At 47.3% G+C, this 26492-nt stretch overlaps 1 long non-coding RNA gene across 2 annotated transcripts in view; it reads left to right on the top strand.

Moving 5' to 3' along the window:
• Positions 1–25907, top strand: part of LOC141229226 (uncharacterized) — a 49810-nt gene extending 23903 nt beyond the window's left edge. For both annotated transcript variants that reach the window (XR_012295955.1, XR_012295954.1), the window contains exons 3-4: positions 24773–24904; positions 25763–25907. This is a non-coding gene — a long non-coding RNA (uncharacterized lncRNA). The remainder of the gene's footprint in view (positions 1–24772; positions 24905–25762) is intronic.
• Positions 25908–26492: the final 585 nt, after the last annotated feature.

Raw genomic sequence — 26492 nt, 5'->3', positions numbered from 1 at the left:
CCTGAGGCCATACCCCTCCCGTTGGGGGTTATACTATCACGCTGCACAATCCTACCACCGGCCTCAGCGGTCTGCCCTGCAGCAGCAGCTCCCTGGCTGCACTCAACGGGTGGCGTAGTCATCTAACATCTACTGCTAAAACATCGCCGCTTAGTCTGACTCCCTGGGCACGGACCGGATCACCGCCACGAGACTACAACCCTCAACAGATCCGGCTCCGGGTAAGCTCCCGCGTGCGCAACGCTGCGCGACACAGGCCCAGGGGCGCGTCAACTTTGGCGTAGTCGGCAGGATCTCGTGCCCGCAACCACCGGGTACTGCGTGCCTGAAAAAGAGACTTTTCAAACTTACCTTCCGGCGCCATCTTCAGCCTTCTTCCCGCCATCGGTGAAGTTTCCCGCCATCCGGCGCCATCTTCTGCCTTCTTCCCGCCATCCGTGGAGTTTTCCCGCCATTGGACGCCATCTTGAGGACGCCGCGCGGGAAGAAGAGGGGGCGTGGACTCCGAAAGCGCGCGAGAACTGAAGCCCCGCCTCACGTCCGGACGTTGCGTAAGGTCCTGGAAGGAGCCCAGCAGACGCCGACGTCACAAGACACGCGACGGAAGGTCCTCAACCCTGACGATCCACTGCGGAGCCGCGGCCTACGGAAGAGGATCATCGCAAGGTAGGCCACGGTCCACTAGGGGGGAGGAAGATGTCGGATACGGAGGAGAGCTTCACTGCCTCAACCCCTGCCAGCGCTACCGCTGCTGCAGTTATGCCCTTCACCATGCCCTATATCCCGGGAGCAGCTTGGCTACCCCAGTACTCAGGGGAGTCACATACCCTGCATGACTTTAGAGAAAAGCTGGATAGCCTCTTCCAGGTGTACCCCCTCACAGAAGAGCAAAAAGTGAGCATCCTGGTGGCCCAACTAACCGGGGCAGCCAAAAGGGAAGTAAAATCCTGGCCACCTGGGAGGAATACTGTCGCAGGGATACTAACCCGGCTGAAGGACACCTTTGATACCCGCACCTCAGCCGAGATTAAGCTTAGATTCTACGGGTGCAAGCAGCGAGTTTATAGAGGGACTATATTGTAATACCCACCGAACCCAGTTGCGGGCAATGGCCTTACAGGATCCCCATCTGGGCTTTGCACAGTTCAAGGACAGAGCCATCCGGGTGCTCCGAGAACCGGCACCGGGTGGCGTTGTGACCCACAGGCGCCCTGCTATCACTTACCACCAGGAGGCGGCGCCCTTGTCGGCGGGGCCTGTGGGAGCTGATGCGCAGGCTTTGGACAATGACCCGGCTCCAGACCTACACCATCAGGTCCAAGAGCTAGCTAAGAGCGTTGCTGCGCTAACCCGAACTGTGCAGTCTTTACAGGCTTCCACCCCAGGGAAGATCCAGCTGGCATCCGGACCGGAGGACATCCCGTGGCGTCGACCAAGGAGGACCCCACCGGCCAGAGGAAGACCCAGTGACCGATACAGCGAGGACGGACGACCCATCTGCCGCCGCTGCAATCAACCCGGACATATGGCAAGGTACTGTTCTTTAAACGGGCACAACCTGGGGTAGAGGGCCAACCCCCAGGAAAAAGATCACCAGGCCCATCGAACTGGCGCGACAGATATGTGGGAGGACGTCCAGTCTTGCCTGTGGTACTGGATGGCATTCCCATGAGTGCCCTACTGGACACCGGGTCACAGGTCACCACCATCCCGTACGTGCTCTTTAAGCAGTACTGGAATGACTCGGATATTACCCGCTACCCTGACGACGACTTGAGTATCATCGCCAGCAATGGCCAGCCCGTGCCACAGATCGGATTTAAAGAGGTGACCATCAAAATCGGAAGAGTCGAACTGGCAGCACAGGGACTGATCATTGTAGATATTGACAAACATGAGAGTCACCCAAAAATAACTCTGGGAACTAATGTAATTGAAAATTGTCTTGCAGAGGTGATTTTCCTTCTACAGCAGGTTGCCAAGAACGCCAGCGCCGGCGAGCAGCGGGTGCTCCAGAAAGAGATCCGGGCACTGATGCGACGGCAACAGGTGGAACTCTCCGGCGGTGAGATTGGTAGTGTAAGAATGTGTGACCCTTTTCCTATTGCCATGCCCCCAAAAAGTGAAATGATGATTTGGTGCCGGGCAGCTATTGGTCTGAGAGGTAGGGATTACCAGGCAATGGTAGAACCAGTTTACTCAGACAGTAGGCCCACCATTTTGACAGCCCGGGGGGTGGTTGATGTACGCCATGGGAGGGTGCCCGTTCGCATAATAAATATCGGGGAGAGGGAAGTGTACCTGCCCCGGTATGCCACGCTAGCCAAATTATATACCATTAACCAAAATTCTATACAATCTGTGGAACCCTTGCCTCCATCTCACCCGGAGGAAGGTAACGGCTCTAAGAAAAACATGGAGGACTGGTGTCAGCAACTACATCTAGGTACTGACTCCACTCCCTCACACCAGAAACAAGGAGTCTATCGGGTGGTTCAAGAGTACGAGAGAGTGTTCAGTAAACACCCGTTAGACTTCGGGCGAGTCAAGGGGGTAGAACACCACATCCCCACGGGAGACCATCCTCCTATAAAAGAGAGGTATCGACCCGTACCCCCTGCCCACTACCAACACGCTAAGGGGATGCTTAGAGACATGAAGGAGGCTGGGGTGATCAGGGATAGCTGTAGCCCCTGGGCAGCTCCACTAGTCTTAGTCCGAAAGAAAGACAACACCATGAGGATGTGTGTAGATTACCGGAAAATCAACCGTATCACACACAAGGATGCGTACCCCTTACCAAGGATAGAGGAGTCATTGGCTGCTTTAAGATCTGCTAACTTCTTCTCTACCTTGGATCTCACTAGCGGGTACTGGCAGGTTCCTGTAGCAGAGGCGGACCGGGAGAAGACTGCATTCACCACCCCGATGGGACTTAGTGAGTTCACCTGCATGCCGTTCGGACTCTGCAACGCACCAGGAACCTTCCAACGATTAATGGAGTGCTGTCTGGGCCACAGAAACTTCGAGACGGTCCTGTTGTACCTGGACGATGTCATCGTATATTCTAAGACTTATGAGGACCACCTGAAACACCTGGCGGAGGTGTTCGAAGCTCTGGCGAGTTACGGCCTAAAGGTGAAACCCTCCAAGTGTCACCTCCTGAAACCAAAGGTGCAGTACCTGGGACACGTGGTGAGCGCTGACGGAGTGGCTCCCGACCCTGATAAGATCACCGCAATTAAGGAATGGCCAAGCCCCTCCAGCGTAAAAGAAGTGCGGCAGTTCCTCGGGTTGGTAGGCTACTACCGAAGGTTTATTCCCGGTTTCACCAGAAAGGCAGCACCTATGCAGGACCTCCTGATAGGCCAGTCCCGGAAGGCCAAGAACCAGAAGCCGCCCTTCAAATGGGAGGAGCTGGAAGAAGAGTCCTTCCGCCAGCTGAAGATGGCCCTCACGGGGGATGAAATCCTGGCGTACCCGGATTATAGCCAGCCCTTTATCCTCTACACCGACGCCAGTAACATCGGGCTAGGAGCCGTACTGTCCCAGATTCAGCAGGGGAAAGAACGAGTAATCGCCTACGCCAGCCGAAAACTGCGACCCACCGAAAGGAACCCCGAGAATTACAGCTCATTTAAGCTAGAGTTCCTGGCCGTGGTATGGGCAGTCACCGAGCGCTTTAAGCATTACCTCGCTTCTTCCCGGTTCACCGTGTACACGGATAACAACCCGTTGACACACCTGGACACGGCAAGACTCGGTGCCCTGGAGCAGAGGTGGATGGCCCGTCTGTCCAACTACGAGTTCACAATCAAATACCGGGCAGGACGCTCCAATACCAACACGGACGCCCTGTCCAGGATGCCCAACCTGCCGGACGGAGGAGAAGATCCGGAGGGACTGGAAGAAGTTGAACTCCCTGCGTTCCACCGTCATGGGACTATCCAGTATTCCCACCGGGTAAGGAGTAAGCAGGCTGCTACGTTGAACCCCTTACCCCACTACAACTGGGCAGAAACGCAAGACAGCGACCCTGCCGTCCGACTGGTGAAGGAGATGCTGACTCGGCCGGAGGCTCGCCTTGAATCAGACGCTCCGGAGGAAGCCAAACAACTATGGGCAGAGAAGAGTCGACTGTTCCTTTACAAAGGGAAGTTGTGCCGCAGAATGGTTAACTCCCGGACGCATGAATTACTCTGGCAAGTAGTGGTGCCACGAAGAGACGCAGCCATGGTGATGGAGGCATACCACGACGGAGCTGGACACTTCGGGTGGAAGAAGCTGGAGTTCCTGCTGCGCGAGCGGTTCCACTGGGTAGGCATGAGGGGAACCATCGAGAAGTGGTGCAGAGACTGTGGCCCGTGCAACCTGAGAAGGAAGGACCGTGCCAGCCAGAAGACTCCCCTGCAGTCCATCGTCACCCGGCAACCGTTGGAACTGGTAGCCTTGGATCATGTAAAGCTGACCCCAAGCAGAAGTGGCTACGTCTACGCGTTAACCATCGTGGATCATTACTCCCGGTTCTTGGTTGTCGTCCCCGTCAAGGACTTAACGGCTCAAACAGCAGCTAGAGCCTTCCAGCAGCACTTCTGCCGTCCACACGGGTACCCGGACCAAGTGCTGACGGACCAGGGACCTGCCTTTGAAGCGGAGGTCTTCCAGGAATTTTGCAATCTGTATGGCTGCCGGAAGATAAGGACGACACCCTACCATCCGCAAACTAATGGACTTTGTGAAAAAATGAACCAGGTGGTAATGGATCTTCTAAAAACGTTGCCTCTGGAAGAACGCAGTCTGTGGCCTGAGAAGTTGCCCGATCTGGTGGACCTATACAACCACATCCCGGTAGGTTCCACCAACTGTACCCCGGCTTACCTAATGAGGGCGAGACCTGGTAAGTTACCTGTTGACCTGGAAATGGGAGTCCTGACACCCGAGGACACTTCACCAGAACCGGAAAGTACAGGAGAGCGTGGAGCGAAGTCTCTGTCAGGCTAGGGAAAGACAAGAGAAAACTTACAACCAATATGCTCCCGCCGTTCCCCTGGTACCCGGAGAGCAGGTCTTAAAGAGGAAAAGACGGCTCCACAAGTTGGACGACCAGTGGGAGAAGGACCCGTACACCGTACTGCCCTCAAGCCACGATAACCCGAAGGTCTGTACCATCAGTAAAGACGGAGGGGAAACCACAGCCATTGTATCCCGGGACCACCTGAAGAAGTGTCCCGAACAACTGAGGAACCCTGAAGAGGAACAAGAAGACCATCGACCCGTAGAGGAAAGGGAAGATATGGTTAGTACTGTGCTCGGGGACTTCCCTCGGTCTTGGACTCAAGTCAATGGTGCAGTTGTGGTACCCGTACTCACCTTCCTCCAACCGTCATCCCAAGCACCTACGGAGCAACGGGTAGAGCTGGAAGAACAGCCGGTCCAGGAGGCAGAAGACCCCACACCCGCAGACCAGGAGGATCAATCCTCTGCTTGCAGTGAGCCTGCCATATCCCTAGTGAGCCAGGGAACTCGTAGACAGCTGCCCAGTTTACCCTTGACAGCTCCTACACCCTGTAGTTCGGGGCCAGACAGTCAGCTCCGTAGGTCCACCAGAGCCACTAGAGGCCAGTTACCCGCACGCTGGAGGATTTAAAGTGTATAAATTGTTTTATTTATGTTTACCTGTGTATTGTTGCTTGTGTATAATTTTGTGTTTCTAGTTATTTTTAGGAGTCCTTGGTGGATCTTCCGGGAATCCTTGTACAATTAGTTGGAGCATAACCCAGGATGGACTAGAGACTGTTAAGGACTCGGGGCAAGACAGACCCCTACCTGGTTACGTCTCCCTGTTTTGGTGAAATGGACACCTTTGTTTTCTTCAAAACTGCACCCGGTTGCGGACACGCCGTAACCATCTTTATGTGTTTTTCTTATTGTATTATTATTGTTTATACCTTGTTATGTTTTTCTAAAAATATGTTTAGTCCCGGAGTACTAAATTTCACTAGGGGGGAATGTGACACCCCAGGGGTCTGGTTGCCACAGTGATAGAGATATTACGTCTGAGAGCAGGTGGGAGGTCTCTTGGTCAGGGATCCTATGCATGCCACACCTCCTGCCCAGTCCTGGGAGGGGAAGAACTTCCCCTATATAAACCTGGGGCTGAGGCAGGGTTAGTGAGTAGAGAAGAAGCAGAGAAAAGAAGCAAATATAGGAAGAAACAACAGGAGCTCTGTGGGAGCAGTGTACAAGGAGTCAGGGGCTGGCAGCTGCAGAGCTCGCCCTGACTGAGAAGATTTCTTACCGGACCCGGAGTCCGAGGCTGTGGGGACTAACTCCTGCCCAGCAGCAGAATCCGTCAGGCAGGGGATTCCAGGTCCTCTGGCCAAGAAACCTGAAGGCACGGTCACACGCATGGGACCAGCACCGCCATCGTGGAGCGGAAGCTACTAGAAGGCCCCGAGTCACCGGCCATACGGGTGAGCACCACACGGCACACTCAGGGACGTGGGCTACTTTTACCCGCCTCTAGCAAGGTAGCCAGAAGAGTACAGTTAGTTTGGGAGGCCTACAACTCCGCCTGGCCAGGGGAGATCCCATCTGCTCAAGGACTGACCAGGCCCCAATCGCTAGCCAGTACTCCGGGAGGGTCTATCTTTGTCACCAGTAAAGACCCTGAACTACACAGTACCGTCTCCGAGTGGTTCCTGCTACCCCCATCATCCACGTCGGCTGCCCTGAGGCCATACCCCTCCCGTTGGGGGTTATACTATCACGCTGCACAATCCTACCACCGGCCTCAGCGGTCTGCCCTGCAGCAGCAGCTCCCTGGCTGCACTCAACGGGTGGCGTAGTCATCTAACATCTACTGCTAAAACATCGCCGCTTAGTCTGACTCCCTGGGCACGGACCGGATCACCGCCACGAGACTACAACCCTCAACAGATCCGGCTCCTGGTAAGCTCCCGCGTGCGCAACGCTGCGCGACACAGGCCCAGGGGCGCGTCACAGACATACTAGGGAATACATTTCAGCATTCAAGTAACAGTGGCAGCAGTACTCCATACCAAAGGCAAGTTGGGGCACCCACTGAAAAATAAATCATTTTAAAGCTAGTCTCAGTGTTAGCCAGACCTGGAGGTCTTTGTGAAGAAATATGGGATCAGTCAGGCTGGTACAATGGTCACAGCGCAATACATCGACCCATGTAGCCCTGTACTGGGAATATGAAGGCCCTCGGTGGAGCTTGTTGTTCATTTGCAAAGTTCTACACAAGTATTGCGCCACCGTCCTCAACCATCAAATGTGAACCTCTGTCATACTATACAGATGAAAGTTTAAAGCATTATTCCTGCTACCCATTGTACATTTTTTCCAGACCTAGTAAATGAGAGTTTATTTTCGGAAACATGTCTGTCTTCTTCTTTGCGGAGTTAAAGAGTCCCAGTGTCTCACCAACTGTGGCAGAACATAGTCTGAAGGTGCCATCAGCTGAATCCGTAATATGTGCACACAACGAGGAACCCCTTGTCTCGTCCCTTACACCTTCACCATACTTCATTGTTGCTTGCAGACCCTCTATATTGTTCCACTCTCCAGCCCTTTGACAAACTAACTGTCTTCTGTGAACGGCAAATATTTCACATTTTTGCTCATTAGTCCATAGCCAAGGCTGACATTTTTCGGCACCCTTGTTTCTATGACTAAGATATTGTTTTTGATTACAATTCTTCCTTGAAGACCACTTCTGGCCAGAACTTTGGATGGGATGGGAGCATTTTTGTGCCAGCTCTGTGCTCAGGCTTGGACTGGCCGACAGGAGAATCCTCCAGTGGACCCCTGTGCAGAGTGGCCACCACCCTTTTATATGAGCAGTACTTGGCACAATAAACTTTACTCACTATGTGCAGACAAAGGTAGCATCTTATTCATTTACCAATCTACCCAGTTCATGGTTATATAAATTTGTGATTGAGGATAATGTCACATTTGCATGTAGTTGAGAAGTGGGGCCCTAAAGTTGGACAGTGGGGGTCTCTGGCACCAGTCAGACACTGCTTGTGTCTCTTGTATTCGGTGTCTCTGTGTCCCGGTCTTCAGTCTTCAAGCAGGTAGTTTGTTGTGTAGGACATACACTATTTTAGTGCCCTTCCCCCATCACAGAGATTGGTCTCCATAAGGATGTGTGCCCACGATGCATTTTTAAACTTTTCCGCAGCAGCAAAAACGCTGCAGAAACGCTTAAAAAACGCATGGTAGAAGGCCTGCCATGGTCCCCAATGATAATCCGCATGTGCTGTGCACATGCTGCGGAAATTTCCACTGCGGATTATCATTGCGGAAAAAAACGCAGCACTACCAATTATTTTGCGGAAGTGCTGCGTTTTCGCCGCCATTTACTTGCATTAGATCGCATGGATTACGCATCACTGTATATGTAGATGCGCATTCCATGCGTTCTAATGTGTGGATCGTACCCAGGTCTAGAGAAGAGGAGACTCTCCTCCGGACCCTTGTACCATAGAAAATTGTAAAAAAAAATGAATAAAATAAGTATATATTTATTTTTTACCTTCTGGCGGCCCCCGATGAGCTCCTCCTCTCATGCCGGCAGTTCGATGGACTGAAGGAATTGCGCTGACGTCATAGTCATGTGACGGGTCACGCGACACTGACGTCGGCAGGTCCTTCAGTGTAACATGATCTGCCGGCAGCCGGGACGGTGAAGCTAGACACCGGGGGCCATCGGAAGGTAAGTAAATATTTATTTTTTGACATTCTCTTGGGTCACACTATATAAATCCATGCTGGTTGCATGGATTTATATAGTGTGACCAAGTTGTCAAGCACTTTCCAAGTGATGCTAAAATCGCTTGGAAAGCACTTGTCAAACCGCATGCGGAAATGCATGTGAAGAACGCTTCACATCCGCATGTCCCTGGCAGGAAAAACGCATGTACAATCCGCATGTACAATCCGCATGTACAATCCGCACGTACAATCCACATGCGTTTTTTCTGCCAGGGGAGATGCAGAAACGCTCAGGAAAAATCCGGAGCATTTCTGCATCGTGGGCACATTGTTAGAACCCTCCTGTTAGTTTTTGCTATCTTGTGTTTTGCAGTCACGTGACGATCTACCTATATATTCCAGCTCCTCCCTTCTGGCTTTGCTGGACTTCAGTGTTGTTTGACTGTTTTGCTAGCCTGGTGCTTCTGTGCCTTTCTCTGTTTGCTTGGTCCTCTTGGACCTCTAGTACTTTTTGTCAGTTTGTCTTTTGTGTTCTACAACAATTTCTGTTTAGGAGGTGTCCCATTTTTGTCCCAGTCCTTAGTTCTTTAGGGACCCCTACCTTAATTCTATAGGTCTTCGTTCAGACTAGCCGAGGACGAAGGTGGGTCTGTTCACTAGGAACAGGCAGCCCGCTACATCGTAGGGATTCAGCTTAGTCTTACTGTAGGGACAGCTTTCCCCTATCTTTCCTTAGTTCTTCTTGCAGATCACAACAGTAAGTCCAGCCCAAAAAAAAAACTAAAAGGAAAGAAATTCAGGGATCAGTATGGTTTCCGTCCAGGAGTTGGCTCAACGCGTGCAAGGATTGTCTCTGGAGGTGGCCGAGCTTCAGCAACACGTGAGTAGCTGTCCTGGAGCGCATTTTGTGGAACCAAAGGTAGGACTGCCTGATGTTTTTTATGGTAAACAGCAAGATTTTTTTCCTTTAAAAATGCTTATTTGTTATATTTTCGTTTGAGACCAAGTTCCTCTGGGAATGAATCACAGCGCATTGGTTTTATTATGTCACTTTTGCGCAAAGAACCACAGGGTTGGGCCTTTTCCCTCCAGCCTAATGATCCGTGTTTAAATTCTGTTGAAGAATTTTTTTCTGCTATGGGGCTATTATATGACGATCCTGATCGAATCTCATCTGCTGAATCAGAACTTAGACGTTTGAATCAGGGGTCTGATGATGTTGAAAATTATTTCACACACATCAGGAGATGGGCTTCAGAAGTTAAGTGGAATGATTCGGCGCTTAGATGTTTATTTCTTGCTGGTCTGAGTGAAAGGGTTAAGGATTTGCTAATTGCATTCCCTGCACCTGAGACTCTGCAGGAGGCTATGCAGTTAGCTGTTCGTATAGACAGGAGACTGAGGTGCAGGCTCAATGACGTAAAGACTCCTGTAATGTCAGGTCCTAGTCCCCAGAAAATCTGCACTGACGGCGGGGAACCGATGGAGGTTGGGGAGATGTCACTCCACTCTCAGGAAAAAGACTGGAGATTCGCTGAGGGATTGTGTCTTTATTGTGGTAAAGGTGACCATTTGATTAAGTATTGTGAGCGTCATTTAAGTAAAGAAAAAAAAAGGTCAGTTACGCCCGTATAGCTTGTTTATGCTCTGCAAGAGTATTTCTTTCTGGGAGTACTACTCTGCAGGGAGATTTGATTGAATTTCAGGTATTTGTGGATTGTGGTTCAGCACTTAATGTGATTGATAAAGGGTTTTTGGAAAACCTTAAATTGAAATCCAAACCTTTGTCATCACTTATTTCTGTGGTTGCAATTGATAACACTCCTTTGAACTGTATTACTCACAAGGTTGCAGTATTTTCTCGCACTATCAATGGAGTTCACCAAGAAATTTTGGACTTGGTTGTTTTGGATAATTTACCCTCTCCAGTTGTTCTAGGATTGCCTTGGTTAAAACTGCACAATCCTTTATTGGACTGGTCTACTAATGTGATTAAGTTTTGGAGTCCGAAGTGCTATGATAAATGTTGTAATGGTCGCTCTGCGGCTGTGGAAAAAGTGGAATTACCTGTACCTATTCAAGATTTTTGGAGGGTTTTTTTGGAGGAGTCGCAAGTTTTACCTCCTCATAGGGATTATGATTGCGCCATTGAGTTTGTTCTGGGTGCTACTCTTCCCAAAAGTCGCTTGTTTAAACTGACTATCCCTGAAAGAAAGGCCTTGGAGGAGTACAAAGAGACTAGCCTGGTTGCTAGTCACATTAGACCTTCTAAGTCGCCTGTGGCAGTCGGATTCTTCTTTGTTAAAAAAAAGGACGGCGGTTTATGTCCATGTCTGGATTTTCGTGAAATAAGATTACCGTACGCAATTCCTACCCGTTACCGTTAATTCCTGACTTGTTTAACCAGTTAGTGGGAGACAAGTGGTTCTCCAAAATTGATCTCCGGGGGGCATACAATTTGTTACGTGTGAAGGAGGGTGATGAATGGAAAACTGCTTTTAACACTCCGGTAGGTCATTTTGAAAATCTGGTGATGCCTTTTGGTCTTACCAATGCACCTGCATTTTTTCAGAACCCTATTAATGACATCCTGAGACCTCTGATTGGTAAGAATGTGGTTGTGTATTTGGATGACATTTTGATTTATTCACCAGATCTGGAGTCCCATTGGCAGAGTGTACGTGAAGTTTTGCAGTTATTGGGTGATATTTCACTCTTTGCTAATCTGGAGAAATGTGAGTTTGCTGTGCAGAAAATTTGTTTTTTGGGCTACATTGTCTCCAGCGATTGCTTTGAGATGGACCCTGTGAAGGTTCAGGCTGTGCAGGAATGGCCTAGGCCTATTGGTTTGAAATCTATACAGAGATTTTTGGGTTTTGCCAATTATTACAGGAAATTCATTAAGAATTTTTCTGTAATTGTTAAACCTCTAACCGATCTCACCAGGAAAGGTGCGAATACGGCCCAGTGGACTACTGAGGCCATTGAAGTTTTTGAGTATCTCAAAGAGAGGTTCAGTTCTGCCCCTATCCTTATGCAGCCTGATGAGACCAAGCCTTTTTTGGTCGAGGTCGATGCTTCATCGGTGGGGGTCGGAGCAGTTTTGTCTCAGGAGAACAAGGGTGGAGTACATCCTTGTGCCTTCTTTTCGAAAATTTTTTCGGAAACCGAACTGAATTATGATGTTGGAAATCGGGAGCTGCTGGCTATTAAACTCGCGTTTGAACATTGGCGTCATTTTTTGGAAGGCGCTAGATTTCCTATTCAGGTTTTCACAGATCATAAGAATTTGATTTATCTGGATGCTGCCAAGCGCTTGAATGCCCGTCAAGCTAGGTGGGCACTTTTTTTTTCTCGGTTTCATTTTTCTGTTACCTATTTCCCTGGTACTAAGAATGTTAAAGCCAATGCTTTATCTCGCAGCTTCTCTCCTACGGTCGGTGCCGAGGAGGAGGAGAGCATTTTACAGAAAGGAGTTGTGGTGGCGGCTTTGGACTCTGTTTTGGAGAATGGGATTCTGAAAGCTCAAGATGATGCTCCATCTAACACTCCCCATGGGAGGTTGTTCGTGCCTGGAGCCTTTAGGAGAGATTTGTTTGTGGAGTGTCATGAGTCTCTGTTGGCAGGTCATCCAGGAATTTCGGAGACTAAGAGACTGATCAGTCGCAGTTTTTGGTGGCCTGGATGGCAGAAGGAAGTCATCAAGTGAGTGTGTCAGTGTACTGTGTGCGCTAGGTCAAAGGCTTCACATACTCCTGCTGCGGGGTTGCTTTGCCTTCTGGATGTTCCTAGTGCGCCTTGGACGCATCTCACTATGGATTTTATTACTGATCTTCCTGTGTCCGAGGCTTTTACTGTCATCTGGGTGGTCGTGGACCGTTTTAGTAAGATGTGTCATTTGGTTCCATTCATTAAGTTGCCCTGCGCCAAGACACTCGCTAAGGCATTTGTTAAGGAGATTGTCAAGCTCCATGGTGTTCCCACGGATATTGTTTCTGATAGAGGACCTCAGTTTGTGGCTTGCTTTTGGCGTGCTTTTTGTGCAGGTTGGGAGTCCATTTGTCATTTTCGTCTGGTTATCATCCTGAGTCTAATGGACAGACTGAAAGAAAGAACCAGGATGTTGAGCAGTTTTTGCGTTGCTTTGTGGCGGACAATCAAGAGGTGTGGTCGGAGTTTCTGCTTCTCGCAGAATTTGCTCTTAACAGTCATACATCCTCCTCTGCTGGGTGTTCTCCTTTTTTTTTGTTGTACTGGGAGACATCCGTCTTTTGGTTCTTTCTCCAAATTGGGGTCGGCGGTGCCGGAGGAGGAGAATTTTTCCGGTGATTTAGAGAGAGTTTGGACTAATGTACGTTGTAACCTTCAAGAGGCTAACAAAAAGTCCAAGAAGTATTTTGACAGGAAACGTAAAGAGGTTTTGTTTACTGTGGGTGACATGGTTTGGTTGTCCTTGAAGAACCTGCGTTTGAGGATTCCCTCTAAAAAACTGGGTCCTAAGTTTGTGGGTCCATTTAAAGTGCTTCAGGTTGTTAACCCACCTGCTGTTAGGTTGGATGTCCCTACTTCCTGGAAGATTAATCCTGTATTTCATGTTTCCTTCTTGAAAAAGGCTGACGTATCTAATAGGGACGCCACTGTCACAGTTCCTCCTGTGGTGGAAGACGGCGAATATGAAATTTCTCGTATTTTGAATTCTAGATGGCATAGAGGGAAATTACAGTATCTTGTCTCCTGGAAGGGTTTCGGTCCCGAAGACTACTCCTGGGTAAGGACGGATGATGTCTCTGCTCCTAGGCTAGTTAAAGCTTTCCACAGGAGGTTTCCTCAAAGGCCTGGGCCTGGAGGATCAGGAGGATCCTCATAGAAGAGGGGGTTCTGTTAGAACCCTCCTGTTAGTTTTTGCTATCTTGTGTTTTGTGGCCACGTGACCACCTGCCTATATATTCCAGCTCTGCCCTTCTGGCTTTGCTGGACTTCAGTGTTGTTTGACTGTTTTGCTAGCCTGGTGCTTCGGTGCCTAGCTCTGTCAGTTTGCTTGGTCCTCTTGGACCTCTAGTACTTTTTGTCAATTTGTCTTTTGTGTTCTACAACAATTTCTGTTTAGGAAGTGTCCCATTTTTGTCCCAGTCCTTAGTTCTTTAGGAGCCCTTCCTTAATTCTATAGGTCTTCGTTCAGACTAGCCGAAGAAAAAAGTGGGTCTGTTGACTAGGAACAGGCAGCCCGCTACATCGTAGGGATTCAGCTTAGTCTTACTGTAGGGACAGCTTTCCCCTATCTTTCCTTATTTCTTCTTGCAGATCATAACACACATAGCCTTACTTTGTTATTTAGATAGACAGATAGATAGAGGGCTGCCACCAGGAATTTCAGGGCCCAATATTGGCAACATTTTCAAGCTCCCTTGAGACTCCGCCCAGGCTCCACCCCAGCTCCACCTCCACCCCTCGAAACTTCCACAGTCCCACCACCAAATATTGGAAAAACTCCACTTCTGCACCACGCCCTCACCAATCACAGATTTACAGTTCCCACTCAACCATATATCACATACATAGCCAGCAACTTTTGTTTTGGCCAAAAGATTTTTTTAATCAACCACCACGACAAGTTAGACTCTTTTGGCTGGGCCCTACTTTACTCTAACCTATTAAACCTTTCTTAAAATATCCAATACTCTTTTTAGGTATATTTTTATTTCTTTTTCTTTAAAGGAATGTGTCACATACATTTTTTAAAATGACTAATAATATCACATTCAAGGAACAAAAACCATCACACCATAGCCGGACCACAATTTACCATCACATAGTCACCAAATAATACCACATACAAGGTATACTGCCACACCATGACCAGACCACATATTACCACCACATAGTGATCAAATAATAGCACATACAAGGAAAAAATACCGCCACACCATGGCCAGACCACATATTACCACCACATAGTGATCAAATAATACCACATACAAGGAAAAAATACCGCCACACCATGGCCAGACCACATATTACCACCAAATGGTCACCAAATAATACCACATATACACTGTGTGCAGAATTATTAGGCAAATAAGTATTTTGATCACATGATAATTTTTATACATGTTGTCCTACTCCAAGCTGCATAGGCTTGAGAGCCAACTACCAATTAAGTAAATCTGGTGATGTGCATCTCTGTAATGAGGAGAGGTGTTGACTAATGACATCAACACCCTATATAAGGTGTGCTTAATTATTAGGCAACTTCCTTTCCTTTGGCAAAATGGGTCAGAAGAGAGATTTGACGGGCTCTGAAAAGTCCAAAATTGTGAGATGTCTTGCAGAGGGATGCAGCAATCTTGAAATTTCCATACTTTTGAAGCGTGATCACCGAACAATCAAGCGTTTCATGGCAAATAGCCAACAGGGTCGCAAGAAGCGTGTTGGCCAAAAAAGGCGCAAAATAACTGCCCATGAATTGACGAAAATCAAGCGTGAAGCTGCCAAGATGCCATTCGCCACCAGCTTTGCCATATTTCAGAGCTGCAACGTTACTGGAGTATCAAAAAGCACAAGGTGTGCGATACTCAGGGACATGGCCAAGGTAAGGAAGGCTGAAAAACGACCACCTTTGAACAAGAAACATAAGATAAAATGTCAAGAATGGGCCAAGAAATATCTTAAGACTGATTTTTCAAAGGTTTTATGGACTGATGAAATGAGAGTGACTCTTGATGGGCCAGATGGATGGGCCAGAGGCTGGATCAGTAAAGGGCAGAGAGCTCCACTTCGACTCAGACGCCAGCAAGGTGGAGGTGGGGTACTGGTATGGGCTGATATAATCAAAGATGAACTTATGGGACCTTTTCGGGTTGAGGATGGAGTGAAGCTCAACTCTCAGACCTACTGCCACTTTCTGGAAGACAACTTCTTCAAGCAGTGGTACAGGAAGAAGTCGGTATCGTTCAAAAAAAACATGATTTAAATGCAGGACAATGCTCCCTCACATGCATCCAACTACTCCACAGCGTGGCTGGCCAGTAAAGGTCTAAAAGAAGAAAAAATAATGACATGGCCCCCTTGTTCATCTGATCTGAACCCCATAGAGAACCTGTGGTCCATCATAAAATGTGAGATCTACAGGGAGTGAAAACAGTACACCTCTCGGAACAGTGTCTGGGAGGCTGTGGTGGCTGCTGCACGCAATGTTGATCGAAAACATATCAAGCAACAGACAGAATCTATGGATGGAAGGCTGTTGAGTGTCATCATAAAGAAAGGTGGCTATAATGATCACTAATTTTTTTGGTTTTTGTTTTTGCATGTCAGAAATGTTTATTTCTAAATTTTGTGCACTGATATTGGTTTACCTGGTGAAAATAAACAACTGACATAGGATTATATTTGGTTTTTATTAAGTTGCCTAATAATTCTGCACAGTAATAGTTACCTGCACACACAGATATCCTCCTAAGATAGCCAAATCTAAAAAAAAAACACTCCAACTTCCAAAAATATTAAGGTTGGATATTTATGAGTCTTTTGGGTTGATTGAGAACATAGTTGTTGATCAATAATAAAAATAATCCTCTAAAATACAACTTGCCTAATAATTCTGCACACAGTGTAAGGGACAAATACCGCCACACCATGACCGGACCACATATTACCACCACATAGTGACCAAATAATACAATACTGATCATTAATAAAAAAAAAAAAAAATACTAATATTACCATAAGTGCCATTATACACAGGAGCTCTCTACATAGTAGACGGTGTACAGTGATCACCAGTGACATTATACACAGGAGCTCTGTATATAGTGTCAGTGTACAGGTAATACAGTGATCACCAGTGACATTATACATAGGAGCTGTGTATATAGTGTACAGGTAATACAGTGATCACCAGTGACATTATACACAGGAGCTCTGTATATAGTGTCAGTGTACAGGTAATACAGTGATCACCAGTGACATTATACATAGGAGCTGTGTATATAGTGTACAGGTAATACAGTGATCACCAGTGACATTATGCACAGGAGCTCTCCATATAGTGTATAGTGTACAGGTAATACAGTGATCACCAGTGACATACACAGGAGCTCTGCACATTAGTATATAGTGTCATTGTACAGAGAACACACTGACTCACAAGTGACGTCTCTAGTTGAAGTCCTTCATCTTCGCTTTTTTTCACTTTCATCCAGCGCAGACCGACCTCACTTCTTCCAGCCAGGACTCGTCTCTGCATAAAATAGCACACAGTTATCTAGAGCACATTCCCCAATTTCTACATTACGCAGCTGAATACAGATGTGCACCCACCATTAATATATAATTAGTTATTATGCAACCCACCATTCCAAATACAAATTGTAATCCACCACGGCCCCCCCCACTAACTGTAAATAGCCACTTTCTCCACCCAATAAATATATAAATTAAATAGCACCTGTACTCTTTCCCAATTCATTACCAGTCACACTCCTGCATCCTCAACACCCCCCACTCTGTACCTTCCGCTCCCCCAATTCATTATATTTACATGAACCCCTCCACTCCAATTCATTATGTCATGTTCATGCTCTCTCCCAACCTGTATTCATAATCATTTATTCTCCCCCACTCCCAATTCATCATTTGCTCTCCCCCACTCCCAATTCATTATTTGCTCTCCCCCACTCCCAATTCACCATTAGCTCTCCCCACCCCCCATTCAACATTTGCTCTCCCCACTCCAAATTCACCATTAGCTCTCCCCACTCCAAATTCACCACTAGCTCTCCCCACCCCCCACTCCCAATTCACCATTTGCTCCCCCCATCCCCACTCCCCATTCACCATTTGCTCTCCCCACTCCCAACTCATCATTTGCTCTCCCCACTCCCAATTCACCATTTGTTCTCCCCACCCTCCACTCCCAATTCACCATTTGCTCACCCCACCCTCCACTCCCAATTCACCATTTGCTCTCCCCACCCGCACTCCTAATTCACCATCTGCTCTCTACCCCCACTTCCAATTCAACGTTTGCTCTCCCCACCCCCCACTCACTATTTGCTCCATTCACCATTAGTTCTCCCCACCCCCTATTCCCAATTCACCATTTGCTCTTCCCACCCCCAATTCATCATGTGCACTCCACACTCCCAATTCACCATTAGCTCTCACTACCGCTCCCTCCCAATTGACCATTTTCTCTCCCCACTCCCAATTTACCATTAGCTCTCCCCACCCCCACTCCCAATGCACCATTTGCTCTCCCCACCCACCACTCCCAATTCACCGTTTGCTCTCCCCACCCCCAATTCACCATTTGCTCTCCCCACCCCCACTTCATCATTTGCTCTCCCCACCCCCAATTCACCATGTGCTCTCCACACTCCCAATTCACAATTTGCTCTCCCCACTCACCTCTCTCAATTAATCATTTGCTCTCCCCAACCACTCCCAATTCATCATTTGCTCTCCTCACCCCCCCATTCAGCATATGCTCTCCCCACCCCCCACTTCCAATTCACCATGTACTCTCCCCACCCCCCAGATCATTATCTGCTCTCCCCACCCCCAATTCACCATGTGCTCTCCCCATCCCCCACTCGCAATTCACCATTTGCTCTCTCCACCCCCCACCTTCAATTCATAATTTGCTCTCCCCACCCACCATGTGCTCTCCCCACCCCCAATTAATAATGTGCTCTATCCACTCCTCACTCCCAATTCACCATGTGCTCTCCCCACCCCCCACTCCCAGTTCACCATGTGCTCTCCCCACCCCTTAATTCCAGTTCACCTTGTGCTCTCCTCACCCCCCACTTCCAATTCTCCATGTGCTCTCCCCACCCCGACTCTCAGTTCATCATGAGCTCTCCCCACCCCCACTCCAAAATCATCATTTGCTCTCCCCACCCCCAATTCACCATGTGCTCTCTCCCCCCCCACTCCCAATTCATCATGTGCTCTCCCCTTCCCCCACTCCCTATTCTCCAAGTGCTTTCCCCAACCTCCACTCCCAGTTCATCATGAGCTCTCCCCCAAGACCATTTAATTAATTCTATTAAAAATAAATAAATTGATACTTACCTCTCATATAATCCCCTGCAGCTGCACTTCTGTACTGGCATCTTGGCCCTCTATGCAGACGCGTACGCGATGATGTCACTGCGTACGCACCTTCACCAGCACGTCCCATAAGAGGCGGAGGGACTGCACGGCCGTTCAGGTTTTATGGCGGTGAGAGCTCCAAGGGTCCCGGCACACGATACCCCAGTGTCGGCATATAAGTAAGCAAAAAAGATGGTAGCACTTAATAGAAAATTACATAAAAAATGGTGTATTTATTGGCCCGTGTGAACAGGTGCCAATGTTTCGGCTCAAAAGCAAGTGGATTTTTAATGCAACCAAACAAGCCTCATCAGGTCTAAGAAATGTATTTATTTTAATAAAATAAACAGTTTGTATTGTGGAGTCTGCTCCACTTCAGAATTATTACATATATTGGGAATAACTCTTTAACCCCTTCCCACTTAAGGTACTTTTTACTTTCCTGACCAAGCCAAATTTTTTAAACTAATATGTGCCATTTTATGTGGTAATAATTTTTTTCTTGACACATTGTAGTTTACGTTCGTGGTAAATTTAGGTCAATATGATAGACATTTATATAAAAAATATCGGAAATTTGATAAATATTTAGAAAAAGTCTCATTTTTGTACTTTGAATTTTGTATGCCAATGAAATGTCCCATCCCTCAGTTTTTCAGGACCATCTACACATTTGAAAAGATTTTGAGGGATCTATATGTCATGTATACACCTCAAAATATTCAAAACCGTATTCAGAAATTTTGTATAACCCACAGGGCTTCATGCAAAGTTAAATGAAAAATTACTTTTTATTATTATTATTAGCATGTGAAGGTATTTGCAAAGGGGGGTAGCAGAGGAATAGTGAGGCGAGAGATGAACCAGTCGAGCAGCAGAGTTGGGGATGGACTGGAGGGGTGCGAGAGTGTTAACAGGTAGGCCACAGAGGAGGGTGTTGCAGTAGTCGAGGCGGGAGATGATGAGGGCATGAACAAGCAGTTTAATAGATTGAGGGTTGAGGAAAGGATGGATTCTGGGAATACTTTTGAGCTGGAGGCCACAGGAGGTGGCAAGAGCTTGGATGTGGGGTTTGAAGGACAGGGCAGAGTCAGGGGTTACTCCGGGGACCGGGGAAAGTGTGATGTCATTTATTGTGATAGAAAGATCAGGTGGGGAAGATATGCGAGATGAAGGAAAGATGATGAGTTCAGTGTGCGGAAACAGTTGGCTTATACTCGAGTATATACGGTATATACTTTAAACTGTAAAGTGTTAGTAACAAGGCAAATCAACAGTAGAACTAATATCAGTAAGCTTGGGATAGCAGAGAAAGTCTTTCACTATTTAACGTTAATGTTCTCTTCACAAAGGTGGTGTGCCCAGTCGTGTGAGTTTCCATGTAAGTTCTCTATGAAGCTCTGGCCCTAGCGGGGATCACTGGGTTTTCCGGCTAGGCCGCAAGTCTCTCTCTGATGTTCACTACTAGGACCAACCCTTCTCAATCACTGTGTTTCCACAAAGTAAAATAATAGGAGCTATACTCACCTCCGGTGCTGGCACTATTCCAGCTGGATCACTGAGGGGCTCCTGCAGGAACTGAGCAGTCAATGTCTGTGATCCTAGCTGTTATCTTTAATTAACGCCTTTGATGCCGCAACCTATAGTATCAGTGGCATCTAGGCTGTCAAATAAAGGTAGGGGGCTCTTTTAGTCAACCAACTCACACAATGGCCCCCACAGCTGTAATTGTAAATCATGCCTCGCAGCATCGTGCAATAAAGCTCAACCAGGTTCACATTCTGTAAAGGGACTAAAGTAAAAAAAGTAAAAACCAAAACGGTTTATAGAAAAAAATAACAAATCCCAGGTCCCGTTCTTTGATGTGGACTTGGGAACTGAGCCGACAAATGATGGCTGCATTATTCAGCCATCATCTGCCTCTAACAGATGCGAGTGGAGGGAAGCGACCGTTAACCTGTTATATGCCGCTAACTATCTGTGATGGCAGAATTTACAGCGACTGGTCCAGGTGGGGCACACTGTTCTAACTGTCCCTGCATCATGATTGTGGGGTGCCAATGGGTTGTCATGACAGCTTGAGGTTTTCTGAACACCCCAGTGCTTGTCATGACAATACTCTGTAGTATCGGTGTCTCTGCGCCTTGACAGGCAGAGACGCCGTCCCTCTTACCGCCGCGCTCCCCTCCCGGCGTCCTCCGGCGCTCCTGCTTCTGCCGGTGCGCAGCTTCCCGGGCATTGTGCTTAGGGCGCCCTCTTAAAGGGGCCGCGCACGCCGTCCTAAGGAGTCCCCGGCCAATGACCGGAGGACCTCTCATATAAAAGGCACCTCCTCCAAGATGGAGGTGCCCATGCAAGGTTGTAGCTTTGTGTGTTAAACTCTGCTTCAGCCCTCAGGTCCTGCTGCCAGCCTGACTACCAGTCCAGCCCGCCAGCTTGACTACAAGTCCAGCCCGCCAGCCTGACTACAAGTCCAGCCCGCCAACCTGACTACAAGTCCAGCCTGACTACTAGTCCAGTCCGCCAGCTTGTCTACTCTCCAGCCCGACAGTCTGTCTACAGTCAAGTCCGCCAGTCTGTCTATGGGCCTTGCCCGCCTGCTTACCTGGAAGCACCTGCCTGTTACCTACCGTGCCTACCAGTCAGCTTATCTGGAGGCTCCTGCTTGTTATCTGCCGTGTCTGCCAGTCTGCCTACCCGGATCACCCGTCAGCCTGCCTGCCGTGCTCATCTGCTGTACCGGTCAGTTCCTGCCTTCTGACCCGTGGGAGTCACCTGCTCTCATACAAGGTTGGTCCCAGAGTAGCACCTGGTCTCTCTGCTCGGTCTTCCCTGGTCACGGAGTCGATTGAGCCGCCGTATGACCTTGGTCAGTCCGAGTTGACAGCTACTTACGCCCCTCTGGTCCCTCCTTGCACCGCAGCACAGAGGTTCCACCACCCGGATCCGTAACATACTCCTTTGAACACATGCCTGTGGAGAGTAGGAGACTGTGATTTTTGCTACATACTGAAGCAGGGCTGCCACCAGGAATTTCAGCACCCCATACTGGCAACATTTCCGGGCACCCTTGAGACTCCACACCAGCCCCGCCTCCACCCCTCAAACTTTCCACCGTCCCACCTCCCACTCTTGGAAAAACTCTGCTTCTGCACCTCGGTTTCACCAATCACACATAAACAGTTCCCATCGAACACCATATCACATACACAGCCATCAGCTTTTGTTTTGGCCAAAAGATTTTTTAAGCCTGCCACCACGACAAGGTAGACTCTTTTGGCAGGGCCCTACTCTACTCTAACCTATTAAACATTTCTTAAACTATCCAATATTCTTTTTAGGTATATTTTGCTTATTTTTCTTTAAGGGAATGAGTGACGTACATTTTTTAAACTAATTGAAACCAGATTGTGATAATTTTTTTATAATCTGTATTTCTGACTTCAGATTATTGTATCCTGTTTTCTGTACATTTATGGAAATCTGCTGTCTTGCCTGTTTGGAGATATGAACAATAGACATATGGATGTATATATATCACAAGACAAAATAGGGGACTCTAATTCCTAGGGAGAGTTTTCTATACATGTTCTCATGTTTAGTGACATGCAGATGTCATTGTGCAGGAAAGGGGAAGAGGTGAGCTGTGACACGACCTAATGTGAATGGTGGATTCTGTTATCTCTCATTGTAATCCTGCTGGCTATGATAATGAGGTGACTGCTGAAAAGGAATCTCTTCTGGACGTGTTATTCTATTAGAAAAGCAATTTCTGTTTATTTATTATTTATGATATAAGGGGTGACAAACTTTAAAGTAAATTCTTCCAAAAAGTTAAACTATGATTAAAAGGATTGGCAATTTTCTGGTTATTCTTGACCAATGTGTTTGAGATGATGATAAGGCACTTAGTATTATGGTCTTTCTTGAACTTCGGCACTAAATACGAAATATGGGAAATAGACTATATTTCTATGTTGAATTTCTGCATTAAGGGCCTTTTAATCATCTCACACACACATTGGTTAAGAATAACCAGAACACGGTCAATGCCCTTAACATAAAAGTTTTGTAAAACATTCCCACTAAACATTTCGCTAATTAAATCTATTTTTCATAAGAGTCATTTAGTTAAATCCTTTGGTCAATTATGTAAAGTGCAAAATTATAATGTAACAAAACAAAGACAAAACGTATAACCAATTAATACAATGAAAATAAGGTCATTTTGTGAGGTCAGAAAACATATTAAAACAACAAACAGTTTTGCACACGATCTAAGGAAATGAACCATAATAATAAAGATGTATTTCCATAAATTCAAGAACAACAAACAATAGTGCGCTCTATCCTAAAAACTGAGCCCTAATATTAAATGGGTATTCCCATCTGGGGTACGGATAGTGCATCGCAGGGTCAGTCAGGTGCAGGTCTCAGAACTGAAACATTACTATCCGATCTGTTACATCTGTCTAATACTAGGACTTTGGGTCAGTAATCCCGCAGTCAGGCTAGGACACTCATCCATAATACAGGGGAACATACATGGCAATAACACACTAATGTAAAACTGGCTACATGTAGAAGATGTGAAGATGCAAATTTACATGTATGGAACAGGCAGTCGTTTTACCTGCTGGTTAGAAAAATCCTTAATCAGGTCTTTAATATTCAGGTGTCTGGCGAGCTCATGTTCAATTGACAGAAGGGCTCGGCTGTTTAACCGTTGTTCCGTCATTGTAGAATGCAGATAGTTCTTGAGAGTTTGCTAATGCTATCTCTCCTTCTGCTACTCAAAGTGGTTGGGTGATAAAAATTCTTGCAATACACACCTCTCCAAATCTTGAAGCTCGAATTTGTAGATGGCGTTTAGTAAAGCCAGTGGACCAATGTTTTCTGTAAATGTAGCTTCATAAACTTTCCGAAGACGTTGCTACTCAGAAAGTAACGGTGATGTGAGATCTACCTGCCTTCCCATGGGTTGTTCCATCTCTTGCTATTATTTTGAATTATTTGGTTCTTTCCTAGAATGGGTGGTTAAGTATGAAACAGGTTCCTCCGCTATAATCCATTATCTTGACGATTTTCTTTTTGTGGGACCACCAGATTCCAGGTCCTGTCAATTTTTGCTGGACAATTTTATTTTTTTCGCGTCGTATTTTGGCGTTCCCTTATCCAATGGAAAAACTTTTGCTACTACTTCGCTATCCTTTTTAGGAATTGAGATTGATTCCGTTGCCATGGTTTTTCGCCTTCCCTCAGAAAAAAATTCAAAATTGCTGTCCCAGATTGAAGGATTTTGTTCTGTCCTCAAAGTAACACTATGTCAAATGCAGTCCATGCTAGGCCTCCTTAACTTTGCTTGCACAGTAATGCCTATGGGGAGAATTTTTCCAGACGTTTATCCCTCTCGACCAAAAGCATCAAGCTTCCCCATCATAGAATTCGGATAAAACCTCCTTTGAAAGCAGACTTGCTGGTTGGGAAGGAGTTCCTCTTGTCCTATAATGGATATACATTCTTTTAGTCATCGGAATTGACTAATGAGGATCTCTCCCTTTTTTCCGATGCCGCTGGATCTACTGGTTTCAGTGTCATTTTTGGAGACCAATGGTGTGCCGAACCTTGGCCGGAATCTTGGCGCACTGAGGGCTGGGTTAAAAACCTTACTTGGTTAGAGTTATTTCCTATCATCACAGCCATTTCTTTATGGGGCCCATCCCTCAGGGATAAACGGATCTGTTATTGGACTGACAATATGAGTATTGTACACGCCATAAATCACTTGTCATCCTCATCTCCCCTGGTTATCAAATTACTCAGATTCCTGGTATTAAAATGCTTACGTTTAAACATCTGGTTTTAAGCCCGCCATGTTCCGGGTACAAATAATGTCATTGCTGATTCTCTTTCTCGTTTCGATTGGCAGAAATTCCGGGAATGTTTCCCCGCAGCCAAACCAGAGGGGCATCCATGCCCATCCCTCATGTGGGAGGTGGTAGAGAAAGATTGATGGAGTTGGTGAGATCTTCAGTGGCCTCATCTACATGGCGTTCTTACGGTAAGGCATGGAATGAGTGGCATAACCTATTTGGGGATAGATCAGCAGCAGCATCCGACGCTGCCCGTCTGGAGGTCACAATCGAATATTTACTTTACTTGCGTAGCATGGGTGTTTCAGGAGCCGTTGCACAGAACCGCCTATCTGATCTCGGTGTTTATTTTCGCCTCTTAGGTTGGAACGATGTTACTAAGGTTTTCATCATTCGGCAGGCTATTATGGATTGGAGGAGGGAGCACACTCGTCAGGAGAACAGACGGCCCATTTCTTTCAGTTTACTTACCCGCCTAATCAACCCACTCCCGCTGTCCGCTCTTCTCCTTTCAAGTCTGCTCTACTCTCTGCCGCTTTTTGACTCGCGTTTTTTGGTTTGGTGCTTTGCGCATTAGTGAATTGGTGTCCCCATCCAAGCGCACTTCAGGAGGACTCCAGTATGATGGTATCACTCCCTGTGACCGAGGTCTCCGTATCCACTTTCGGAAATCGAAAATTGACCCGTCCGGTATTTGTTCATGGGTTCCCCTTCTTACCATCCCCGGTCCTATTTGTCCTTTAACCCTTGTTAATAATTACTTATCATTCTGGCGATCTGGTGACTCCTTTTTCTCACATGAGGATGGTTCTCCTCTTACGGTTTTTCAATTTCAATCTAGTTTTTTTGGAAATGTTTAGCTTTCGTAGGCCTTCCTCTCAAGGTATTTGGTACGTACTCCTTTAGGATAGCAGCTGCTACCGAAGCAGCCCGTGCTGGTTTGCCTAACTCCGAGATCCAGCACATTGGTAGATGGCGTTCCTCCTGTTTTGCAAGATACATCAGACCGAATTTATTGCTTCACTAACTTTATTATCTCTTCATAGATGGTGTAAAACACACAGTGAGGATACTGGGCCACTCTTACATCTTCTGGGCATCCCAAAGAGCAGAACGTCGACCAGGTGGCAGAGGTCTTGGGTTCCACGGCATCAACGTTTTTTTGAGAGGAATAAGAGGCTTGACCTGGCCTCAGGTTCTTGCCGAGGTGGTGCGGATAGCTCAGACTGCTTCCTCTCCCTTAATTCTAGTCCTGCATGCGGGCGGGAATGATCTCTGCTCCTTTCACCTAGCGGAACTCCTCACAATCATGCGCTCCGACGTGGATAAATTCCACAGACTTTTTCCAGAGCTTACTCTGATTTGGTCAGAGGTCATGTCACGTGTTGCATGGCAGGGCGCGAGAGATGTGGCGGCAGTTGAACGTTCTGTGCGCACGCTTAATGCCCGCTTGTCCCGCTTTATCCGTTTTAAGGCCGGAGTGGTCATGAGGCATCACCAACTTGAGGGAGACAATTCCAGTCTTATGCTACCCGATGGAGTCCATCTGACGGAAATAGGGCTGGATATTTTTCTCTCCGGTCTCCAGGATAGCATAGAACAAGCTTTTTACCAAATGGGTGGGGGGCGGAGCGCAGTATAAATACTCCGCTCCTCCTTAGCGGTCATTTTCTCCATCTTGATGTTTTTTTCCGGGACGAAGTCTGACTTGCGCTGGGAGTCCAGCTGTGGCATATGGATTTGCACCCGTTTCAGCTGGCCAATAGTGCCTTAACC

The sequence above is a fragment of the Phyllobates terribilis genome, unplaced genomic scaffold (genome assembly GCF_046119375.1).
Source record: "Phyllobates terribilis strain yellow unplaced genomic scaffold, ASM4611937v1 Scaffold_460__1_contigs__length_1441810, whole genome shotgun sequence".
In the NCBI taxonomy this organism is placed as follows: Eukaryota; Metazoa; Chordata; class Amphibia; order Anura; family Dendrobatidae; genus Phyllobates; species Phyllobates terribilis.
The sequence above is the reverse complement of the archived record's forward strand: the minus strand, read 5'-3'. Positions and strand labels throughout refer to the sequence as shown.